This window comes from Muntiacus reevesi, chromosome 4 (genome assembly GCF_963930625.1).
Source record: "Muntiacus reevesi chromosome 4, mMunRee1.1, whole genome shotgun sequence".
Lineage (NCBI taxonomy): Eukaryota > Metazoa > Chordata > Mammalia > Artiodactyla > Cervidae > Muntiacus > Muntiacus reevesi.
Genome location: NC_089252.1, coordinates 119,666,760 through 119,681,373, shown reverse-complemented (window position 1 = coordinate 119,681,373; position 14,614 = coordinate 119,666,760).

Sequence of the window (14,614 nt, the reverse complement as noted above, 5' to 3'; positions counted from 1 at the left end):
CATGTCCATAAGTTTATTCTCTAATGTTGAGCATTTTTTGATCAGTGATGTTGTGCATCTTTTCATGTACTTATTGGCTATGTGTTTGTTTTCTTTGGAAAATGTCCATTTAGTTCCTTAGCCCATTTTTAAATCAGATTGGATTTTTTTCCCTATAGAGTTGTATGATTTATATGTATTAGATATTACCTTCTATGAAATATATAACTTACAAATATTTTATCCCATGCCATAGGTTGGGAATTGTGTTCATTGCTTCCTCTGCTATGCAGAAGCTTTTTAGTTTGATGTAGTTCCACTTGTTTATTCTTGCTTTTGTTGCTTGTGCTTGTGGAACCATACCAAAAAAATTCTTGCCAATACCAATAACAAGGAGAATTTTCCCTGTTTTCTTCTACTAGTTTTATAGTTTCAGGTCTTATATTTAGACATTTAATCCATGCCAAGTTAATTTTTGTGAGTGGTATAAGGTAGGGGCTCAGTTTCATTCTTTTGCATATAATTACCCTGTTTTCCCAACATCATTTATTAAATAGACTATCACTTTCCCATTGAGTATTCTTGGCTCACTTGTCAAATACTAGTTGACTGTGTATGTGTGGGTTTATTTCTGAGCTCTCTGATTCTATTCCATTTGTCTACATGTCAGTTTTTATGCCAATTCTACACTGTCTTGCTTTCTGTAGTTTTGTATTTTAGTTTGTAATCAGATGAGAGCAGACATATTCAGGATGGTATGTCCATAGACAATAGTTTGTAATCAGGAAGTGTAAAAGTTCTAGCTTTGTTCTGCTTTATCATAATTTCTCTATTTGGGTTCTTTTTTGTTCCATAAAAATTTTAGGATTTTTTTTTTCTATTTCTGTGAAAAATGCTATTGGGATTTTGAAAGGGAGTGCATTGAATTTATAAGTGGCTTTAGGCTGCGTGGATATTTTAACAGTGTTAATTCTTTCAATCTATGAACATAGTGTGTCTTTCCATTTATTTGTATCTTCTTCAATTTTTTTCATCAGAGTCTTGTAGAAAAATGAATTAAGCCCAAAGTTAGTAGAAGGAAAGAAAAAAACATATCAGGGCAAAAATAAAGATAAAATAGAAAAAGTGAGCAAGACAAGGAGACAGTTTTTTGAAAAGACCAACAAAATAGCTAAACTCTTAGCTAAACTAAGAAAAAGGAAAGAAGATTCAAATAAAATTAAAACGGAAAGAAGAAACAGTAAAACTGATGCCACAAACAAAAAGATCAAAAGACAGTTAGAAGCAACTATATGCCAAAAAATAGTTTAACATAGAAGAAATGATAAATTCCTAGAAACATACAACCTACCAAGATTAAATCTTGAAGAAACAGAAATTCTGAACAGATTTGTAACTACTGAGAAGACTGAATCAGTAATCAAAAACCTCCCAACAAAGAAAAACAAGGCTCCAGTGATGGTTTCTACCAGGACTTAGATAACAAGTCAATACATCTCACACAATTCCAAAAAGCAGAAGAGGGAGCACTTCCAAACTATCAAAAACAAAACGAAATCAAAGGGAACAAATGTTGTTGGAGAAACTGGAACTCATGTACACCGTTGATGGGAATGCAAAATGGTAGAGCTGCTATGGGAAACAGTAGGGATGGTCCTCAAAAATTTCAAAATAGAATTATCATATGACCTGGCAACCTCACTATTGGGTATTTATCCAAAGAATTTCAGTCAACATCTTGAATAAATATTGGCACTCCAGTGTTCAGTTCAGTTCAGTCGCTCAGTCGTGTCTGACTCTTTCAGACCCCATGAACCGCAGTGCGCCAGCCCTCCCAGTCCATCACCAATACCTGGAGTCCACCCAAACCCATGTCCATTGAGTCAGTGATGGCATACAGCCATCTCATCCTCTGTCATCCCCTTCTCCTCCCGCCCTCAATCTTTCCCAGCATCAGGGTCTTTTCAAATGAGTCAGCTCTTCGCGTGAGGTGGCCAAAGTACTGGCGTTTCAGCTTCAGCATCAGTCCTTCCAATGAACACCCAGGACTGATCTCCTTTAGGATGGACTGGTTGGATCTCCTTGCAGTCCAAGGGACTCTCAAGAGTCTTCTCCAACACCACAGTTCAAAAGCATCAATTCTTCAGTGCTCAGCTTTCTTTATAGTCCAACTCTCACATCCATATGTGATTACTGGAAAAACCATAGCCTTGACTAGATGGACCTTTGCTGACAAAGAAATGTCTCTGCTTTTTAATATGCTATCTAGGTTGGTCATAACTTTCCTTCCAAGGAGTAAGCGTCTTTTAATTTCATGGCTGCAGTCACCATCTGCAGTGATTTTGGAGCCCAGAAAAATAAAGTCAGCCACTCTTTGTACTGTTTCCCCACTTATTTGCTGTGAAGTGATGGGACCGGATGCCATAATCTTAGTTTTCTGAATGTTGAGCTTTCAGCCAACTTTTTCAGTCTCCTCTTTCACTTTCATCAAGAGGCTCTTTAGTTCTTCTTCACTTTCTGCCATGAGGGTGGTGTCATCTGCATATCTGAGGTTATTGATATTTCTCCCAGCAATCTTGATTCTAGCTTGTGCTTCCTCCAGCGCAGCGTTTGTCATGATGTTCCTTGTAGCACTATTCACAACAGCCATGATATGGAAACAACCTAAATGTTCATTGATAGGTAAGCCAATAAAGAAAATGTTGCATGTACATACAGTGAATACTATTCAACCTTAAAAAGGAAGTAAATCTGAAATATGTGACAGCATGGATGAACCTTGATAACATTATTCTAAGTGAAATAAGCCATCACAGAAAAACAAATCCTGCAAAATTCTACTTATATGAGTACCAGAAATACTCAAGTGCATAGAAACAAAGAGTGGAATGATGGTTCTCAGGGACTGGTGGGGTGGGGGGTAAATGGGATTATTAATCAGTGGGCATAAAAGTTTCAGTCAAGTAAGAGAAATAAGCTCTAGAGATATGGTTATACAACACTGTACTTATAGTCATCAATAATATATACTTCAAAATTTATCAAGAGGATTGATCACATGTTGCAGTGTTACCACATACACACACACAAAGTAAAATAGAGGCTACGTATACTCTGCAGCCCAGAAATCCTACTTCTAAGTATGTTTCCTAGTGAATCCTCCATGTATATGAAGAGTAATATACAAGAATGTCTACTGCAGCATTATTTATAGTGGTAAAAACCTCTAAACAACCTGAATGATCACCAGGGAGAGAATGTCTGTGGAATGCTGTGTGGCAACTCATATGAATAAACTAGAGCATTTGTATTAGTATGAGTAAATTCTAAAAATAATATTAATTTAAAGAATATTTTTGTAATGTTTGGTATAAAAATGTTTTCTAAAAATCCATGGCTCACTTATTTTTATGCACTGCTAGAAAATTAAAGTCATTTTTGTCTTTTTCACCCTTAATTGAATCCTCTACTTCTTACCATCTCCTTCTCTTTTCATTTGTTAAGAAATCATTTTCTTGCTGTTATAATAGGAAGAACAATGCTTGTTTCCTGCCTTGTTACAAGATTGTATTTCCATTCACAAATTCGTCATGGTATATTAAAACACAAATGAGGTAGCTATAATCAATGGCAGTGGAATTCTAAAATACAATTACAGTGCTTCACAATTTGACTGGAAATGACAGATTGTAATTTGGATTACAGCGTATTACAATTAATGCTAAATTGCCAACAGCAAATACATTTAACCCCGCTTCACAGTTGTAATCAGTCATGCATGAGATAAAGCACATCAGGGAATACAAATCATTACAAAATAAAAAATACAGGCACTTGAGGAAGAATTAGTGCAATATCCATTTCTGTTAAAGTCAACTTTCATTTAATGCTTTTGTTTTGGAATGTAAAAGGCAATCTTTGTGGTAAACTATTTCATCAAATTTACTCATTAGAACCAGTTAATCTGAAGGGAAGAAACTTCTACTGTATTTTATGAAAATAGCTTACTCTTTACAAAGGACTGGATTATAACTTATCCTTCTTTACAGAGAGAGTTTTTCTGTCATTGAGATGTATTTTCATAAAGAGAATACTAAGAAAAACAAGATGCTCATGGCCCAAATTATGTAACTTTTGATTAAGCATACTTACCTGCTAATAAATCAAATGTGGTTAATTTGTGAGTATGCCTCAGGTGGTGCCTGTAGCATATATTTATCCTGAGTCTACACTGAGTCACAGAATAACTGGAAATTTCCCTTGGGAATAATACGACAGAAAGAAACTCATATACTTCCTTTTCAAGATACTAAGTTCCACTTTATGAAATTGAAATTGTATTCCAAGAACAAATTTTCCTCTGCATTGAATTGTGCCTGTTATAAAGGTTATCAGTCTACATACAATTATCCAGAATTGCTCAATATGCAAGCTCAAAACAAAGATTAAGTTGGCCTCTTTGTGATGAAAAATGAACAACAAGATACCATTTAATAAGAAAAATTAATCTAAAGTACCACAATCTGCTAATGGAATTCGTGTGTGTGTGCATGTGCACACACATGCTCAGTCGCTAAATTGTATCTGACTCTTTATGACCCCATGGATCATGCTCCTCTTTCTAATTCACCCTCTGAAAGCAATTTAAAAGTTGAAAGAGCTGGTGTATAATTAACCTTTCAGAATACTTCAAGGAAGGGGGATTTTTTTTCTAATTTTTTAGTGGCTGTTAGTGGCCCATAAAGTAACTGTTTAGTACTTGGTCTTGCTCTTATGTCCCCTCCAGTGTCTGGATACAATTACTGGTCATAAGCACAGAAAATCAGTGACAGGGACTGCCTCTGGCCCAGTGTTACTGGAGAGAACCCTAAGCAACCATCGGGGTTTTGCTTCTCTCAATAGACATTCTTCTTCCCTGGTAGCCTCGCCCCATTTCTTATAGATTACCTATTTCAGCGGTTCTCAACCCTGACTACATTAGAAGCATCTGAAGAATTAAAAAATACATCTATGCTCAGTCCCTAGCCCTGATCAGTATTTCTGAGTAGGGTCCGAATCAATATAGAAATTCCCCCAAGTGATCTGAATATGGATTTAGGCTTGAGAACCATGTCCTCTGTCTTTTCTTCATACTTCTTTCCTTCCTCTATCTTTGGTTGAAAGCTACCATTTTCAAACTTCCTTAGCAATAGAACAATTTTCAAGGAATTTTTAAAAAAACTTAATTTTTATTTATTTATTTTTGGTTGCGTTGGGTCTTTGTTGCCCCCCAAGGACTCTCTAGTTGTGGTGAAAGGGGCTCCTCTTCATTGTGGAGCAAGGGCTTCTCATTGCTGTGGCTTATTTTATTGCAGAGCACAGGCTCTAAGTGCGTGGGCTTCAGTAGCTGTGGCTTGCAAGCTTCGTTGCTTTGCAGCAATGCATGGCCCCTGCATTGGTAGGCAGATTCCTATCTACTGTACCACCAGGGAAGTTCGGGAATCTTAATAAATAACACAAATTAAAGGGATAAAGAGCATGACAGTTAATTTTGTGTGTCAGTTGCCTGGATAAAACATTGTTTCCAAGTGTGTCTGTGAGTGTTTCTGGATGAGATTAGCATTTGCTTTGATGGACTCAGTAAACTACTAATGGATGGCCCTCCCCCACTGTAGCTGGGCATCGTCCAAGCCATTAGTGGCCTGGACATACCAAATGGTGGAGGAAGGAAGAATTCCTCTTTTCTCCGTTCTTACTGCTTTAGCTTCTCATCTCATCTTCTGTCTGGAATCTGGCATTGAATCAGCTCTCCTGGTTCTCAGGCCTTCAGACTCAAATTGAATCACATCACTGGCTTTCCTGGGTCTCTGGCTTCCGGACGGCAGATTGTGGATCTTGTCAGCCTCTGTAATCACATGAGTCAATTCCTCATAATAAATAGATAAGCATAGATAAATAGGTAATCTCCTACTGGTCCTGTTTCTCTGGAGACTGCTGATGAACATAGTTTCTGTTTTTGTTGTTCAGTCACTAAGTTGTGTTCGCTCTTTGCAACCCCATGGACTGTAGCATGCCAGGCTCCTCTGTCCTCCATTGCGAGTTTTCTCAAATTTATGTCCACTGAGTCAGTGATATTATCTAACCTACCTCATCCTCTCCCTCACCCCTCTCCTCCTGCCTTTAATCTTTTCTAGCACCACGGTCTTTTCCAATGAGTCGGCTCTATGTATCACGTGGTCAAAGTACTGGAGTTTTAGCATCAGTCCTGCCAATGAATAGGTTGATTTCCTTTAGGATTGACTGGCTTGTTGCCCTTGCAGTCCAGCAGACTCTCAAGAGTCTTCTCCAGCACCACAATTTGAAAGCATCAATTCTTCAGCACTCAGCCTTCTTTATGGACCAACTCTCACATCTGTACATGACTGCTGGAAAAACCATAGCTTTGACGATATGGACCTTTGTCGGCAAACTGATGTCTCTACTTTTTAATACACTGTCTAGTTTCGTCATTGCTTTCCATTCAACGAGCAAGCATTTTTAAATTTTGTGACTGCAGTCACCATCTGCAGTGATATTGGAACTTAAGAAAATAAAATCTGTCACTGCTTCACTTTTTCCTATCTATTTGCCATGAATTGTTGGGACCGGATGTCATGATCTTAGTTTTTTGAATGTTGAGTTTTAAGCCAGTTTCTTCCCTCTTCTCTTTCACCCTCATCAAGAGGCTCTTCAGTTTCTCTTCACTTTCTGCCATTAAAGTGGTATCATGTGTGTATATCTGAGGTTGATGATATTTCTCCCTGCAATCTTGATTCCAGCTTGCGATTCATCCAGCCTGGCATTTTGCATGATGTACTCTGCTTGTAAGTTAAATAGTTTCTTTAGGCAATTTAAATTTCCTTTGTTTACAAAATCCTAGTATTATTAGTTCATTGAAGCTCTAGGGTTGCAGAATTTAAAATTACTTTTTTAGGCCCTGGAGTATCATCCAGAAGCATTTACCAAAAACATTGGCACCATAATGACTCCAGGACATTCGTTATACTGTCGCCTGTGGGTGGGTTGCTGAGTTAACAGAGCTAATAAAAAGATTAAACAAACAAACAAAAAAACCAGTTCCAGTATTCAAAGTGGCTCCTGATCTAATGTAGAAGACAGGAAAATAGATCATCACAATTCAGTGCTCATTTATTCAAAACGTATTTAGTGAATACCTATGATATTCTGGCATTATGCTAGGTGCTGGGTATGTAGCAGTAAACAAAGCAGAAAAAATTCCTGTCCTTCCTGATTTTACAGTCTAACCAAGGAAAACAGATAAAAACAAAATAAATAAGTAAAAATTATACTATGTTAGAGGGAATTGCTGTTTTAATTGCTCAGTTGTGTCCAACTCTTTTGTGATCCCATGGACTGTAGCCCACCAGAGTCCTCTGTCCATGGAATTTCCCAGGCAAGAATACTGGAGTGGGTTGTCATTTCCTTCTCCAGGGGATCTTCCCGACCTGGGGGTTGAATGCACATCTTCTGTATTGGCAGGCAGATTTTTTTTTTTTTTTTTTTTTAACCACTGAGCCACCCAGGAAGCCCCATTAGAGGGAATAGGAAGTGTTAGAAAAATTATAATTTTCAGGTGGATGGCAGGTCATGGGGTACAATGGGAAAATGCACAGGAAACATCTGAAAAATAGTTGTGCCTGATCTTGGTAAAAACAATTTTGTGGAGTGATGGGGTCGGGTACAAGATTGCAAAAGGTTAAGGAATAGAAAAGAGGTGCCAGTGTGAACTTTCAGTAAATTTGATTACAAAACAGGAGAGAAGAGATGCTCACAATTATGGATGGATTTTAGGTGGGCAGATCTTGCACATGTTTATAATTCTAGGAAAAGGGCCAGAACGTTCAATATGCTATGGGAAAAATGAAACCATCTATGAAGGTGGGACACAGTTTGTGAGAAGTATTAGGCTTGGGTGAAATGATACAAGCAAGATCTTCTATTACTAATTGTATAATTTCTAATATTTATTTAAAACTTAAATGTGTACAGATATTCTAAGCACTTTATATGTAATAACTCATTTAATACTCTCAGCAACCTTACAAGGTACATACTGTTACTATCATTATTTTGTAATTGAGGAAGCTGGGGAACAGAAAGTTAACTGCTCAAATCACAAAGGGAAATGTAAAGTGAAATTTCAAACTCAGACATTTGGCTTCAGAGTCTTTGGTGTCCATTCCTATCCTGTACTGATAAGTGTGAAAGGGGAGGAAGACTGGAGGCCAAGGGGTTTGAGTAATGGTTCAAATCTTTATCGAAATGGTTATATTTAGGAGTGGGCAAAGGGTTAGGGTTTTTAAGAGTGTCAGATTGAATCTGTAGCCAGAACTTTGAAACAAAGGGGAACATGGGGTTGCTCATTTTGCTGAAGCCCCAAGGTATCCACTAGACTAAAACCTCTACCAGAAAAGTCATCATGTCCGTTTGGTTCACAGCTACATACACATACAACACCTACACTGGATCTAGTGAAGAGCAGGCACTCAGTAAAGGTATCTGTCAACCAGTTAAGATAACTGAAGGCAAATATGTGCCTTGGATTGGATGGGTATTGGAGTGAACCATATGAAATTGCATTTATGTTAGTCTTAATTCTTCTGCAAAGCCCTCCTTTATCTAACATTTTCTTCTTATTTCCCTTCCCAGGCCCAATGCCCCAGTCAAATTAATTTGCTTGCTAAAGTTTGCCATTTACCATTTTCATATCTTTACACATATCTTCACACATATCTTCCTCTCAAAATATCTACTTTACTCTCAATTCATGTTTCTCCTCTTTCAAAGTTTACTGCAAAGACTACCTACTCCCAAGTATTCTTTAAAGATTCTTAAATATTTCAGCATACATTTGCTAATTTTTAACTTTGTGATCTCTTGTGTCCCATTCTTAAGGTGTTTCTTTACAAAAATATTCAGTATTTTAGCAAATGATCTGTTTATACACCTAAGTTGTCTTATTTTCTGGAATAGGCAATATACAGGCAGTACCCAACCTAGGATGGTTGAATTTATGATTTTTTGACCTTATGTTAGTGCAAAAGCAACACACGTTCAGTAGAAACCATACCTCTAACTGTGCACTGTGGTCGTTTCCCAGACTAGCCACATGTGATTCTCTCTGGGGCAGTGGGTGAGCCACAGCTAGCTACCCATCGGCACACACTCACAAGGGGGAATAACATAAGCTTACAATGACCATTCTGTACCCAATCATCCTATTTTTCACCTTCAGCACAGTAGTCAATAAATCACATGAGCTACTCAGCACTACTATAAAGTGGGCTTTATGTTAGAGGATTTTGCCCAACTGTAGGCTAATGTAAGTGTTTCAAACATATTTAAGATAGGCTAGGCTAAGCTATGATGGTGGGTAAGTTAGATATTTTAAAGGCATGTTTTTGACTTACAATATTTTCAACTCTTGAAGGGTTTATCATAACCCCATCATAAGTTAAGATTTGTATCTGATGGCTCCTACATTAAAATATACCAAAAAGTGTCCAGTAAGAAGTTTGCTTCTTAAGAATAAAGTAAAAAAAGAACAAAACAAAAAAACCTATAAAAAGAGGTTTGCTTCTCATCCCTTTCCCCATCCAATTCAGCTTTTCTCCTCAGAAGCAACCAATATTATCAAATTTTAATGTAACTTTTTGGAAATATTCTAGGTTTATAGAGGCAAATATGTATAGTTACCCTTTTTTTCAACAACAAAAGGATCAGGAACAAGACAAAATGTCATTTCTGATCACTTCTATTCAACATGGCCAGTGCAAGAAGACAAGAAAAAGAAGTAAAAACATCCAAATTAGAAAGAAATCTCATTGTCTTCATTCACTGAAGATATAATACCTATATAAAAAATAAATCCTATGTAACCTACAAAGAAGTTATTACAACTAATAAGTGGGCTCAGCAAAGTTGTTGGATGCAAGTTCAATACATAAAAATAAAATATTTCTATGTATTGCTGCTGTTGTTTAGTCACTAAGTCATGTCTGATTCTTTTCGATCCCCCCGAGGACTGAAGCCTGCCAGGCTGTTCCGTCCATGGGATTTCCCAGGCAAGAATACTGGAGTGGGTTGCCATGTCCTCCTCCAGGGGATCTTCCTGATCCAGGGATCAAACCCACATCTCCTGCTTGGCAGGCAGATTCTTTACCACTGAGCCATCTGGGAAGCCTTGTTTCCATGTTAGCAATGAAAAACTACATTTTTAAATGTAAATGAATTACATTTAAAATATTATTTACAATACCATCAAAAACATGAAATATTTATGAATACCTCTGGTAAAAGACCTGTACACTAAAAACTACAAAATGTTGCTTTAGGAAATTAAAGAACACCTAAATAGAGAGCTATCCTACCTTTATGGATCCAAAGACTCAATCATTACCAGACGGCAACTCTTCCCAAATCAATCTATGGATTGATTGCAATCCTAATCAGAATTCTAGTAAGGTTTTTTAAGAAATAATTTTATAAAAATTAATAAGCTGTTTCTAAAATTCATATGAAACTGAATGACCCACCCCCCAAAAAAAAATAAAGAAGAATTTTTTAAAAAGATAAAAAGGGAATGAAACTAGAATGGACAAAAACAATTTTGCAAAAGAAAAAAGTTGGAGACTAACACTACTTGATGTCAAGACCAACTATAAAACTACAATAATCAGTACAGTGTGGTATTGGCATTAAGATAGACAAATCAATATTCATAAGTAGAACCACCCATTAGGTGGACAACTGGTTTTCAACAAAGGTATAAATAACAACAGTCTTGTCAACAAATGGTAATGCAGTAAATTGACAAAAAACTTTAATATTTACCTTGAACCATATTCAGAAAATAACTCCAAATGAATCACAGACCTAAATGTAAAACCTAAAATCACAAACCTTTTGAAGAATACATTGGAGAAAAATCTTTGTGACCATGAGCTAAGCAAAGAGTTCTTAGAAACTACACCAAAGCACAATCCAGAGAGGAGTTTAAAACTTCTGTTCTTTGAGAGAGAATAAGAAGGCAAGCCAAGCCAGGAGGAAGAGTTTGCAAATCATGTGTCTGATAAATGACTTGTATCCAGAATACATAAAGAACTCTCAAAACTAACTAAATAAAATATGGGCAAAAGATCTGAACAGACATATAACCAAGAAGATATACAGAAGTCAAATAAGCATATGAAAAACATACAACAGCATTTGTCATTACCTATTAAAAGGTATATTTAAAAAATTGACCATATATCAAGTGGTGGCAAGGATGTGGAGGAACTGAAACTTTCATACTGGTGGTAGGAATGTAAAATTACTCTGCAAAACACTTTGACAGTTTCTTGAAAAGTTAAATACACACCTACCAAATAATCTAGCCATTTTACCCCTAGGTAGTTTCCCAAGAGTAATAAAAGCATTTGTGTTTACAAAGATTTGTATACTAATGTTTAGAGAAGCTTTATTTTAATAACCACAAATGGAGAACAATCCAAACGTCCATCCACAAATGAATGAAAAAACAAAAAGTAGTACGTGCATACAAAAGGATATTACTTAGCAAAAAAAAAAAAAAAAGGAATAAACGCAACAACATGGATGAGTCTTAACATAATTATGCAGAGTAATAATTATTATTCATAATTATTCTTTCATAGTTATGAAAGAAGCCAGACGCAAAAGTATACACACTGTTTTGATTCCATTTATATAAAATTCTAGAAAATTCAAACTAATCTGTTGCAAAGCAAGCATGTGAGGGAGAGGATTACAAAGATGCATAAGGGAACTTTGTTGGGGGTGATGGGTATATTCATTTTCTATGTGATCACAGTTTCTAGGTCAAATGTGTCAAATTGCACACTTTAAATATTTTTTTGTGTGTGTCTATTATACTTCAACAAAGATAACTTTTTAAAACAGTATACATAATTCTGCCCCCTGGCTTTTTTTTTTTTTTTTTCAAGTAATATACCCTGTTGATCTCAAGAAAATTAGAGATACCAAGGGAACATTTCATGCAAACATGGGCATGTTATGGATGTAACAGAAGCAGAAGATATTAAGAAGAGGTGGCAAGAATACAAACAACTATACAAAAAATATCTTCATGACCCAGATAATCACGATGGTGTGATCACTCACCTAGAGCCAGACATCCTGGAATGTGAAGTCAAGTGGGCCTTAGAAGCATCACTACAAAGCTAGTGTAGGTGATGATGGCATTTCAGCCGAGCTATTTCAAATCCTAAAAGATGATGCAGTGAAAGTGCTGCACTCAATATGCCAGCAAATTTGGAAAACTCAACAGTGGCCACAGGACTGGAAAACATCATTTTTCATTCCAATCCCAAAGAAAGGCAATACCAAAGAATGCTCAAACTACTGCACTCATTTCACATGCTAGTAAAGTAATGCTCAAATTCTCCAAGCCAGGCTTCAACAGTACATGAACCGTGAACTTCCAGATATTCAAGCTGGATTTAGTAAAGGCAGAGGATCCAGAGATCAAATTGCCAACATCTGTTGGATCATCAAAAAAGCAAGAGTTCCAGAAAAACACCTACTTCTGCTTTATGCCAAAACTTTTGACTGTGTGGATCACAACAAACTGGAAAATTCTTAAAGAGATGGGAATACCAGACCACCTGACCCGCCTCTTGAGAAATCTATATGCAGGTCAGGAAGCAACAGTTAGAACTGGACATGGAACAACAGACTGGTTCCAAATAGGGAAAGGAGTACGTCAAAGTTATATATTGTCACCCTGCTTATTTAACTTCTATGCAGAGTACATCATGAGAAACGCTGGGCTGAATCACAAGCTGGAATCAAGATTGCCAGAAGAAATATCAATAACCTCAGATATGCAGATGACACCACCCTTATGGCAGAAAGCAAAGAACTAAAGAGGCTCTTGATGAAAGTGAAAGAGGAGAGTGAAAAAGTTGGCTTAAAGCTCAACATTCAGAAAACTAAGATCATGGCATCTGGTCCCATCACTTCACAGCAAATAGATGGGGAAAGGGTGGAAACAGTGACAAACTTTATTTGGGGGGGCTCTAAAATCACTGCAGTGACTGCAGCCATGAAATTAAAAGATGCTTGTTCCTTGGAAGAAAAGCTATGACTAACCTAGGCAACATATTAAAAAGCAGACATTACTTTGCTGACAAAGGTCCGTCTAGTCAAAGCTACGGTTTTTCCAGTGGTCATGTATGGATGTGAGAGTTGGACTATAAAGAAAGCTGAACACCAAAGAATTGATGCTTTTGAATTGTGGTGTTGGAGAAGACTCTTGAGATCCAACCAGTCCGTCCTAAAGGAAATCATTCCTGAATATTCATTGGAAGGACTGATGCTGAAGCTGAAACTCCAATACTTTGGCCACCTGATGTGAAGAACTGACTCACTTGAAAAGACTCTGATGCTGGGAAAGACTGAAGGTAGGAGGAGAAAGGGACGGCAGAGCATGAGATGGTTGGATGGAATCACCAACTCAATGGACATGAGTTTGAGTAAACTCCGTGAGTTGGTGATGGACAGGGAGGCCTGGCGTCCTGCAGTCCATGGGGTCGCAAAGAGTCAGACATGACTGAGCGACTGAACTGAACTGATGCCCTGTTGATTGTTTCTTTTAAACACACAAAGCTTTCTAATTCTTTTTTCTAGCTAGCTACCCAGAATTATATATAAGAACTATAATTGATTTTACACTTCCCCTATTGATGAAGATTTATAAATAATGCATTGGAAAATCTTGTACAAACTCATTTCCTTTATATACAAGCATATCTATAGGATATATTCCTAGACTAGGTCAAAAGGAAATGCCCTTACAGTTCTGATTGCTACTCCCAAATTGATCAGTCAGTTTTCCATGCAGCAAACAGAAACCATTCTAGATACTTAAAACAGAAAGGCACTTGTTATAGGGAATTTGGTGCTTACAAATACAGTGGAAGGGCTGAAGGAGCAAGGTTGGGGAATCTAGGTTGAGTTTCCCAGGATTAATCCCACCTTGATACAAAACAAATTCACCAGGGGAGCTACTATCTCTGCGATCATAAATAATTTTGCAACATTCAAAGACCTCCAGAAGATGGCCTTTGCCTCATTTCTCTTTTCAAATCATGCAGAGAACATTTAATTGAGAAAACCTAATTAGCTTCCAGAACCCTAGCTACACACACACAAAGAATCTGGGAAATGTATTTCTCTCTCAACTTCTCTGACTAGGCGGGCAAACTGGTGGTTGAGTGAGTATATCCATAAGGCACAGCACACCATCCTCAGTGGTTGTTTTAGTTTATACCTCTACCAGCAAAAATAATTGTTCCTCAATTCTGACCAATGATATCTAGGATACAACCGTGTTTTAGAAACATGAAAAAGCCTTTCTTGTTCAAATAGGTTAAAAAATAGTTTCTTGATATAGTTTTATTTTGTATTTCTCTTAATAGTGAGGCTGAACTTTTTTTTTTTTTCAGTTTAAGTTGTTCATATCCCTTTCTGTGAAAACTCTGTTTACAGTTTGGACCTTTTTTCTTTTGAACTGTTGAATGCTCTTATTGAATTTTAGGAGTTCTTTATATAT